Source organism: Varroa destructor, unplaced genomic scaffold, assembly GCF_002443255.2.
Source record: "Varroa destructor unplaced genomic scaffold, Vdes_3.0 BEIS01000002.1, whole genome shotgun sequence".
Lineage (NCBI taxonomy): Eukaryota > Metazoa > Arthropoda > Arachnida > Mesostigmata > Varroidae > Varroa > Varroa destructor.
In genome coordinates, this window is record NW_019211455.1 from 37,779,039 (window position 1) to 37,791,102 (window position 12,064).

At 39.8% G+C, this 12,064-nt stretch overlaps 1 protein-coding gene across 2 annotated transcripts in view; it reads right to left on the reverse strand.

Moving 5' to 3' along the window:
- LOC111244087 (uncharacterized) overlaps nucleotides 1-1,789 on the reverse strand; it is a 41,944-nt gene extending 40,155 nt beyond the window's left edge. The window contains exon 1 of one of the 2 annotated variants that reach the window (XM_022790703.2): nucleotides 1,460-1,789. The gene's annotated coding sequence lies outside the window, so the exon portion shown is untranslated. Of the gene's footprint in view, nucleotides 1-688; nucleotides 1,378-1,459 lie in introns of those variants that run through there. The other variant, XM_086979286.1, reaches the window with a different exon arrangement.
- Between the last annotated feature and the right edge of the window lie 10,275 nt (nucleotides 1,790-12,064).

Here is a 12,064-nt window from a genome sequence, read left to right on the forward strand (position 1 = left end):
ATGCGGAGGCCCGTTGACGATGACTAGCACAATCTGTCGAGGAATGGATCGAAGCAACGTCCATGCAATATATATATATAGGACAGATAAAGGCCTTTGGGCTTTCGCGCACTCGATCGGGAACGCCCAGCTGATTGGCTTTGCCGTTCAGTCTGCCTCGTTCACTAACCGGACAAGCACTGTTATGCTGACGAGCATGGCTACTAGTCTAGCCGACAATTTTATGGAGGAAACGGTGGCGGCCGGCTCGCAACCTACCCGTAAATGGACGTATGCTAGTCTCACCCCGTTTATCTCTTCATGAATTTAAAAACTATCATACACATAGCCAAGTACTATACACCTATGTTTCCGATCAGAGAATTGGCAGTTATGGAAGAGTTGGAGTCGTACTACCGAACCTTCATTTTTTGACTCTGTTGTTTTGACATTGCAAATACCAGCCTATCGAAAGCCCGAGGGCATTATTTCAAGTAACCGTCCTCATTTCGACAGCCACTCTTGAAACCGCTAACGAATTTTAACATTGTATCCGTAATATACATATGTATGGTATATATATTTTAGGCCGCCACGTATTAGTCCCGTGGTGTCCTTTTTAAGTGTTCGTCTTAGCATTATTATAAGAAAGATGATGCCGCTTTCATGGCAACAAACAGAACTAAATGTGAAAAAAACGAGTACGTACGGTTACTGCTGCCGCTGCTGTTGGAACTTTTAACAGCCACAAGCAAGTACTTATTTTTTTTTTTTTTTTTTCGATTCCAACTCTTTTCCGTCCGTCAAATTCACGTAACAGTAAGAAAATTAGTGCTAGCAAGTAGGCTCAGAAGGCAGCCACTGGATATATGGCTATACGTGGGACTATTAAATATATAATACATTTAGTTTTGATAACGAAGCGGCCTTCCACAAACGAGTTCATTCGATCTTCGAGATGGCTCGAAGGAGCTGTTGTAACGTCACACAGCACAAAACTCGTGACTGCACACGGACAGCCCCTCCCACGCGCATCGTGCATCTAACGCCGGTTTGTACAGCGCAGAATCGGTCCCTCTTGATCGTCTGACGTTGCGCAGTTTTGCTGCTTAGGCAGCTGGCGGTGCCGATCGTCGCCATCAGTCTTTATTTCGGCACCAGAGCGTCGAAATCGGCGAAGCATCTTGATATATTTGCCACTGGAAGCGGTAACAGCAGCAGTTACACTAGCTGCGGTCGCGGGTGGGGCCGCACCGGTCGCTGCGACCCTGGGCCATGGCGCAGTCCCAACACATGGTCAGCTGCTGTATGTATAGTCTGCTAGTGCTACTGGGTTGCTAGTTGGCAGGCTCATTGCTCTACGTGTACGAGTCAGCAGGGTCGATAATACGCTATGGGCTGAGATAATAAGCCCTAGTTGCAGTAGCCATGTAAAGGGTGCGGCCGTATGCTACCTGATCCATAACCTCCTTGTACTTACCCTGGCTGGTGTGGGCCACTCCTCAGAGGTGGTATCCGATCTTGTCCACGGTCACTCACGACAAAACGGGCTAAATTTTGTGGAAAAACAATCCGAAAACGGCCAACGGGCAAGACTTCAATGCTCTCTAGGCGACTGACAGGCACGCCCCCTGGCCGGGCTGCTGCTTCTCGAAGGATAGCAAGAGGGCGCCACTATCGTGCCGTGGTCCGCACCTTCCTCCCTTCCTGCACCGATTTCCCCCATCGACATTTCCTAGCTAGCGCCCCCTAGGCTAGGCTTAGTGGACGGATGGCCAGCCTGTATGGCACCAATGGGCAAGTTGGAAATTGATGGGAGAAGGTCGCCTTGGAGGGCAGTAGCAGTAGCTCTACGAGCGGCGACGAGCGGCTAGCCAGGCGGACGGACGGATGGCCGACCGGCCGGTTGGCCTTTACCTGCCTGTCTGTCTTCAAAGCTAAACGCGAGCTATTAGGCTCAACGTAACTGAGACCAAGTCTGCTGGAAAAATGAGCAAGTCAGCTATCCTGACAAATATAGGCTAATAACGATTCACTACTCGTGTTAAGCGATTTGCTGTGTCATCCAGTTCGACGCTGCAGTGGCTCTAGGGTGTGCGGCATGACCACAAGACAATGCGTCATATTGGATGAAGATGAGCAGTCGCTCATAGATAGAATGCCCCTCCGCAACCTCAGGTGATGAAGACGATAGAAATTACTGTTAATGTCAATCAAAAAAGTAAAACGTAACGTAAATCGAAGGACTCTGCTCATTTGGTAACAGTAGCAGTAATACAAGCTTTTAACGTATCCATTGCGTCGTTCGGTATCACCTCGTGTTTTTAACAGCAGCGCCGGCGGCCACGACTGCTACGGCAACCTCTGACGACTCCTGCAGGTGTAACGACCATAGTTACTTCGCGATATTTTTTTTGGCAGACTTCTAAATACAGAAAATTTCCCTGTTATATGTTAGTTTTCTTTCTCTTTCGTACTCCTCACTATTGTCTTCTGTATTCACTTTGCCAGCCGAAATTGCAAACACATACATAGATACGGTTATCCCCATTGCTGACGAGCTCAAAAGGTGGCATATGGCCGTAATACTTGATTGGTTGGTTGGCCTCATCTACTAATTTCATCTGGTTATAGATGGATTCAAATTAGTCTATATCTGAATAGATACAAACGACGTCTCCATTTCTCTAGTAAAACTTGTAGTGTTGGTTAAGAATATCTCGTTTGTACTATGTAAAGCCATGAATAATGGGTAGTAAATTAGCTAATACCTCATGTGTAACGATTGGGCGTCTGAAGGGGATTGGAAAAACAGACTAAGTAAGAATGCGTGACAGCACTTTTACGGCTTGGAAACTTTGAAAATTTTGAACTTTTTTGATTGTTGGAGAAGTTGGGAGAAACTTACTTTTAAAAGAGTTAAGCTTAAAGACTAAAAGTTTCTACTTTCATTTAACATGTTCAGTGTGATGTTACCACTGTTGTCACGCAGACCATATTCAAAACGTGGTTACTTTTTCCGCTTCAGCGGTCTTTGCGTTCCACCAGCTAGCAAACTCTTTTTCCAAAACTTTTCAGAATTAGTAAAAATTCAAATGCCAATTTAAATATAGAAGCTTTGTTAATGAGAGTAGAATAGAAGTAAAGACAAGATGTTTGGTTTATCTCTTAGCTAACCCGATCTAAAATTATCGTCCTGAAGGTCTTTTACTCTGACTTGACAAATATAGCGGTCAGGTACTCCATGTTGTAGCGTGTTTGGCAGAGCCTTAATGGTACTTTGCACAACATTCCCAGCTAAGGCCTACCACATTCACGCGCTTGTCGCGCTAGAGGATACAACAGAAGCTCTTATGGCTTCATCTACTGTTTATTTAATACTTAGCATGCGTCGTATATGTACATAGTAGCACAGGCGTATGCTAAATATTTCCGTCGCTATTACTTCGCATATTGTTTGATTATCGTTATTCCAAAGTACAAGGAGAACCTTTAAGGACAGTTATTTGCAGGCGCCTTATGGTACCTCCCCTTGACCTCAAAGCTGCCTTCAATCAGGGCTTTCCAAAGTGATAATATGTGGAGTTGCGATAAAGTGATGAGGCAAGAATGCTGCATTGAAGAAGAACGTAGTACCTTTGACAAAAGGTACCATTGCAAACGAACTGCAGGATTCTTTGTTCTATTATGAATAAATATGCGTTTGCAAAAATTATTTTGTTGCAAATGATCTAATAATGCATCGTACCAATAAATTCTACCTGCAGAAATGTAAGTTTATAAACAAAATCTAAATTCATGAGAGGGTGATGTTTAGTTGTCACGGTTTGATTAGGCAAGATCTGGGAACATCAGCTCGTTCACGTATCTACGATTTATCGGCTTCGAAAGGCGTTAATAAGGAACGTGAATGATTGCATCGAACTTGGACACTTGTTTAAGTGTTAAAGTTTATTTATCTATACAATGCTGAAAGCGTGACTAAACTTTATTGTTAGTCTGTTTTCTAAAATAACAGAATAAAACGGCACTTTTTATCATGCCGTATTTTTTTTATTGTTTTTATTATGCAGTAGTGATTTTAGTTTGTGGTCTTCGCCTTCTGTCCTACGTTTATGACGTTACATGACAAATTTAATTTAAGTTCTATTATCTATCATTCCCATCTTCTGTTCGTCGCCAAACACATTAGCCTTTGATAAAAGAAAACAACAAACGTAAACATATCATTCAGAACTACTAAGCTGGATAGGTTGCATTAGGATCTACCATTAGGAGCAAGCGAATGATTACGACCATTTTAGAATTAAAATGATTGGCTTTTTTACTGCGCACGCCAATAGAGATGGGAGCTATCTTCTGCTACAAAAAACTCAGTATCGTTATGTGTATGTCTTCATACTTAACTATCAAATAGGAGATACCTAAAATAATAGTGGTTGGTAAAACTATTATAGATCGGAAGAGATTCAGATGGTTCTTTTGGCCGTTTGCTATGGGTTTAATGGGACATTTAGAAGCATCGCCGTTATTAATCCGGCTCTCCTGAAGCTTCTGTTGCGATTGTTCCACGTTTTCTCTGTCCCATTAACACGTACATCTTTTGTATTCTAGCCATTTGTGCTTGAAGTGTTATGTTATTGAAGTGTGCAGCACACTTGAACGATTGGCCTTCTCCTATTATGGAACATTACAATTGTTGGAGAAAACTCTGAATTTTGAGCTATGTATTTTTTATGAGTGATATCTGAAAGTGTAATATGAGGCTTCAGCGTAACCTGCGCTCATAATCTTTTATGCAGCCCCTCTATCATGCTGTGCAGAAGGGCAAACTTAATCAGACAAAAAAGCCTTTTTTTTATGGCTGCTTTTCGGGCTAATCGGCTTTTCGGACGTAAGAAATTTCCTTTTCAGGGTTGCGGCAGTTTTGTTGCGTACTTATTTATATAAGATGGGGTCTAGTTGTCTGCCTTCAGGCTAAGCCCGTACCACGGCAACTTGGTTCAAGTAAATATTCGATAAAGCTGCGACATTGCATTTGAAACATAAGAAATAATGGTGTTGTATTTTTTCTGTTAAAGTCTACTAGTTTCGTTGTATTGATTACATTATCAGAATGGTGAATTTGTCCTGACCTTTTTTGTCCTATTCAAGAACATATTACAGAAACTAAGTATCTTTTTACGTATTTATTTACGTATTTCTTAGAAAAACTTAAATTCTACGTGGGATGAACATTTTGAAATCTCTATAATCCATGGAGAAACCCACTTTTCGACGTCTACAACGTTTGGGAACGACGTATTGCATTCTTTGAAATAGAAAAAATAATTGTTAGGACAGGGCAGGTACAAACAGGTAGAAATGCGAAAAATACCTAGCCCATCTATTTCATTGTTAACTTCACGCTCGAATGAAAAAAATAGAAGGAGTTGTTATGGATTAAAATCACACTGCAGATTTTGTGAACTTATTACTCGATTCGGAACCGAGTTACTTTTTTCCTCAACTAGGAACATTCGATTAAGTAAAAGTTTCCATTGTTAGTTTCGTCCTAATCACCCTAACCATACTGTTGCTCTGCAACAAACTAAACCTTAGCAATCTTCACTCTTCAAAATAGTATTCGACAGTGATTCGTATCACGTGCCGACATTTACATGTGATATGTACACCTTAACTTCAAATAGCAATGGCAACAGCAGTACCTATACCTTAGTAATATAGTCGGTATGCACCGTAACACTAGGCCGCACTATCCTAGTATGTGTCTTAAGATTCGATTTAAAACAGACCGCATTCTAGGCCAGTTCTTTCAATATGCCAAACTTCCAAACATGCGATCATAGCTGCTTGAGGATTTCGCTTGTTCAATCATCTTCATCGTTCACGTAAGAGTATTCCATTACTTTACGACATTGCATTGCAGATACGACCCAAGCAATTGATAATACTGCACTCGAATAATAACTTTCTCCTAAAATCTACTAGTTACGTTGTGTTGTTTATATTATTTCGTCTGACCTTTTTTGAGAGGTGTAAACGCTCGAGAACAAAATGCAGAGGTTAAATATTTTTCCACGAAATGTATAACTTACTTTTACCTTCCTGAGAAAAGTTGAATTTTACGGGTGAGAATCGTTTTGTCGTCTCTGTAAGCGCTGATGGGATCTATTGTTGGATTTCTTCAACACTTCTCAATGGCGTATTACAGAAAAACAATTATTAGGGTCAGATGCAGAAAGGTAATAACGCGAAAATGCCTAGTTCATTATGCACAAACATGTACAACTGCCTGTTTTGTTTGCTCACACGCGTTTGGCTCTATGTTTGGAACTTCCGCAACCTTCATACAGAGCCATTAACTTCCTGACCTTAAGATACCTCTTCCACGTTAGCTTCGGTAAGTATCTTCACCGATTTTTGATAACATTACATTACACCATAGCTTTTGGGGAACAAAATCTTAATCAGTGAACGTTGATTTTCAAGACTAAAAGATGTTCCTCCTTGTGAACTTATTTCTCCCCGAGTGTACTCAGCTAGTTCTCACCTGCAACTTTCTATAATAGTAGAATATTTATTATGCAAAGTCCACCTGTTAGCGATAGTTCAAAACTTACATAACTTCAAACTCAACCCGCTTTGCTTGTCACAGCCTAAGATCTATACCGATATACATATTGTTACGACGTGTAGCAACAATATATTAAGTCCTAAATATGTAGCGGAGTGGATAAATTGCATTCATGCTGGTACTGCTGCGTCATCACCACGAATTGTGGCAACGGGAAAGAGCAAATCGTTGGTGCCAAGTGACTGCTTCGTTCGAAGCTAAACGAAGTAGGGGGCGACACTGCACAGGCAAGGCTCCTGAGGAAGCGTTTATAAGAGTCAAGGTCACGTTACCATCGACTTCACAATTTCTCAACGGCTCGAGGCGATTAGTCGCATAAGAGCCATAGACTAGAGTCCAATAATGGTTCGAATTCGTTGTCAAAAATGCGCACATGCAACAAGAGTTCCAGGCTAATCCATTAAAGCCGTATCTACGTGAAGTTCTATTTTATGCGACAGAAGATTATGCGTCTTCCAAGAGCTGGTAAGAATCTGTGTGCATCCACCTAGGAGAAAGGCCTTGTATTAGAGTACGTCACTGCTATTTAAATTCAGGTCGTATTTACTAAGAATTATGGAACTTACTATCGCCTGTTGCTACTGTTTTATTATAGCGTCACGTTTGACTTCATGGCCCTGCGAAGCTTACTCGCAACTCCGACGATATAGCTAAGGCCGAAACGTCGGCTGCGTTGGCCAGAATGCATAGTAGGTTCAATTTCTGTATTCACCGTAGTCTGCAGAGATATTCTCAAGTTAAGGATCTCAACGCTAACAGAAGCCAGATTCGATGTATTAACGTGGCACAAAACAAAAGACGTGTTTTGGACGCAAAGCCCCTGCCTGATAGTGTCAACCATGCAGTGGATGAATTCTAAGGTGATCAATGTCAGAAGGATGCAACGGGCGGGCCCTCATCCGAAGTAAATCATTGGTAAAGTTGATACAGGACCAAAAGGACCTGTTGCAAATAGTATGAAACAGGCTAAAGTCGTAATTTCGTTCTGCCACTTTGACAAGACGAACGAACCTGCAAACACCTGAAAGCTATACAACGGCTTTCACGTCAACCCCGGCATGTATGTCCAGTTCAAACCGATAGTGATTTAATGTAAATGTCGCACAAATTGCAAGCCTAGGGAGCCAAACGCGTAAACTCGAACGTTTGCCTTCATGAGACAGGCGATCGGCTGCAGTGAGTGCCGAAGTGCGTACGTGTAACCCTCAGCGGAGTGGTCTCAGCAGAAGAAAGATTCCCTCTGAGCACAGGAGAGATGTTAAAGACAGTATGTGAATGGTGAAGATGATTGGATAAGCTTGCTACAGCAAAATCCTCAAGCAGCTATGATCGCATGTTTGGAAGTTTGGCATATTGAAAGAACTGGCCTAGAATGCGGTCTGTTTTAAATCGAATATTAAGACACATACTAGGATAGTGCGGCCTAGTGTTACGGTGCATACCGACTATATTACTAAGGTATAGGTACTGCTGTTGCCATTGCTATTTGAAGTTAAGGTGTACATATCACATGTAAATGTCGGCACGTGATACGAATCACTGTCGAATACTATTTTGAAGAGTGAAGATTGCTAAGGTTTAGTTTGTTGCAGAGCAACAGTATGGTTAGGGTGATTAGGACGAAACTAACAATGGAAACTTTTACTTAATCGAATGTTCCTAGTTGAGGAAAAAAGTAACTCGGTTCCGAATCGAGTAATAAGTTCACAAAATCTGCAGTGTGATTTTAATCCATAACAACTCCTTCTATTTTTTTCATTCGAGCGTGAAGTTAACAATGAAATAGATGGGCTAGGTATTTTTCGCATTTCTACCTGTTTGTACCTGCCCTGTCCTAACAATTATTTTTTCTACTTCAAAGAATGCAATACGTCGTTCCCAAACGTTGTAGACGTCGAAAAGTGGGTTTCTCCATGGATTATAGAGATTTCAAAATGTTCATCCCACGTAGAATTCAAGTTTTTCTAAGAAATACGTAAATAAATACGTAAAAAGATACTTAGTTTCTGTAATATGTTCTTGGATAGGACAAAAAAGGTCAGGACAAATTCACCATTCTGATAATGTAATCAATACAACGAAACTAGTAGACTTTAACAGAAAAAATACAACACCATTATTTCTTATGTTTGAAATGCAATGTCGCAGCTTTATCGAATATTTACTTGAACCAAGTTGCCATGGTACGGGCTTAGCCTGAAGGCAGACAACTAGACCCCATCTTATATAAATAAGTACGCAACAAAACTGCTGCAACCCTGAAAAGGAAATTTCTTACGTCCGAAAAGCCGATTAGCCCGAAAAGCAGCCATAAAAAAAAGGCTTTTTTGTCTGATTAAGTTTGTCCTTCTGCACAGCATAATAGAGGGGCTGCATAAAAAATTATGAGCGCAGGTTACGCTGAAGCCTCATATTACACTTTCAGATATCACTCATAAAAAATACATAGCTCAAAATTCAGAGTTTTCTCCAACAATTGTAATGTTCCATAATAGGAGAAGGCCAGTCGTTCAAGTGTGCTGCAATAACACTTCAAGCACAAATGGCTAGGATACAAAAGATGTACGTGTTAATGGGACAGAGAAAACGTGGAACAATCGCAACAGAAGCTTCAGGAGAGCCGGATTAATAACGGCGATGCTTCTAAATGTCCCATTAAACCCATAGCAAATGGCCAAAAGAACCATCTGAATCTCTTCCGATCTATAATAGTTTTACCAACCACTATTATTTTAGGTATCTCCTATTTGATAGTTAAGTATGAAGACATACACATAACGATACTGAGTTTTTTGTAGCAGAAGATAGCTCCCATCTCTATTGGCGTGCGCAGTAAAAAAGCCAATCATTTTAATTCTAAAATGATCGTAATCATTCGCTTGCTCCTAATGGTAGATCCTAATGCACGTATGGTTCGACCTATTCATCTTAATAGTTACGAGTAACTTTTCAACAAAAAACAAGAATAATCGGTGAAACCACTTTCATGTTTCTTTTGTAATTTAATTTGTCAGACGTAGCATAGAATGCGAAGACCCCAAGTTGAAATGATTAGTACAGAATAAGAAATGTTATTTTATTATGTCACGATAGTGAAAAAGAATGACAATGAGGTTTATTCACGCTTTTAGCATCGTACAGATAAGTTCGATAAGTTATTTGTCAAGAAGTTCGATACAGTTATTTGTTTCGAAGCATCCATTTCTCTATTGCATTTAACAAATGAATTGACCTTCACGGGTTTTTTTTTTATAGCTCAGTTCGATATAAATAGTGTGTTTCAAGGTGAGTGCCCTGTTGAAGCAAGCTTCAAATTAAACAGGTTACATATGGGAACTATTTGTGGACTTTAGGTAATTTTTGATGCTGTCAATGACTTACAAATTCGGTATTCTAGATAAACTAGATAGAAACTCTACGTAAACGCAGATCGTACGTTCACCGCCTAACCGAATTACGTCGTTGATTGCCAGCCGTCGCTTTCTTCAGAATTTATATGTCATTAGATTTTGTGTGTTAATTGTAAAAAAAGCTAAAGCTTTCTACAGGCGACTTGATAATGCATCATATACATACGATAGATTATAACGTCGTATGCGCACAAGGTCTTTTTTACCTGCGCTTATTTAATCATTATTGAGCTTGTATAATAGGATAAAAAATAAGAGAAAGTTCTGATCGGGGTTTGTGAATCCATACGAATTCTGGGGATTGTTTGAAACGATACATTTTACCAGAACTCCATAGCCGATGGATACTAGATTTCTCTGCAATATAGCATTCAAATGTTTTTCTTTTTATTTTAGCGCAACTCTTAGCGTTATCGGTTTCACAAGCTGTGACCGAAAGCAGCTTCAAGGCCAAGCAAGATAACATAAAACGCCTGCGGACACCTACTCTTAAAGGTTTTCTGTTTCTCTCTTTAAATAGACATTGAATATTTTTTTTCAGTACGGGATGACTCTTTTTAAGCACGTCGTCACAGTTACACTATTTTCGTTTTAACATATGAAGACGAGGGTTACACATAAAGGTCCTATAGAAGAAGTATTTATAGATGTTATGTCAATTCCAGGAGGTCGCGGAAATAACATATAGCGCAGCCAATTCAAGTTGGCAGTTTTGCCTAATAGGCTCCGAGTAATGTACCCATACGTGGTTAAAATCACATTCCTGCTTGATCTTCTCGTTGGGACGCGATATATATATATATATATATATATATATATATATAGCTTAATCATTTATAAGTGCTAGGATCCGCATAACCTTATTCATCAGTTTACTGATAGGTCGGTCAAAAACGTTTCTTGAGTAATTTTATTTATTAATTAGGACAAGGAACACAGGTTTCGAGCTTCACACTCGGGAACGCCTGCCTCAGACGATTAGCGGCGCCTTCCGGTACCACAAACGAACCATATGTCTGTTGTTGATTTAGGCGACCTCGAGTGTCCGCAGGTTTAGCAGACGAACTTGTTACCATTTTTAGCAACTGTAGAGGTGGTTGTCTATAGACTGGGGATCGATATTTGAAGGGCACAAAGTTATAACATAACCGTGACAATTTGTGTTGAAAAACTAAATGACTGGAGAGTACGGAGAAGATTAATTTAAAAGTGTAGGATGTGAAATATCAAATAATCCATGTGCAGTAATGCTGAAATGAAGCATCTAATTAATTGTGGTGAATTAATATTATAGAAAAGTAGTCAATTTGCAATAGTTAGAAACGAAACAATGATATGGCATAACGCCAAAAAGTCCACAAAAGTTGTCACAGTATCTGTCCAGTTTCTAGGTCAATTTGCTCATTCAGATTTGCAAAGCTGTGTCACGTAGGAACTGAAATAAAAGGAAGTATAATGGATCTGCGTATGGGTGCATAAAGGTATACCACCTAAATTCGAACATATCCTTATGAAGCTTTATCTGAAAGTGCATCTAAACAACAACTTTTTTATGACTATGTTAATTCGATTTAACAATTTTTTTACTCATTTTTATTCCGCAAAAAAACATTCCTTTTAACCATTACATACATATATTAATGCTTAGTTTAATTACAGATATATATATTTTTTTGATGTTCAGTAGTCACTATACTTCCAGCAGTATTGTAAGTTAAATTTACTGAAGAATCATTTGAATACGCCACATACAACAAACTGCGGCAAAAATCAATCCTGAGCTGATGGCAGAGCCAATTAACAGTTGATATTTTCTTCTCCGAAATAAGCGTTTTTATGTTTATGGAAAATCTTCCAGTTTGTTTCATGAAATTTTCTCTCGGACGTTTCAGAAGCTACATGAAAACTAGCAATAGCGTGAAATGCCCATTTCAGGCAAAAAGGGGACCGTTTGATCTTTGTATGGGTTCGTTTAGTGCCGACAAACTGGATAATAGCTCATTTTGGCTTAAATTGCGAAAATGACATTTTGTTTGCT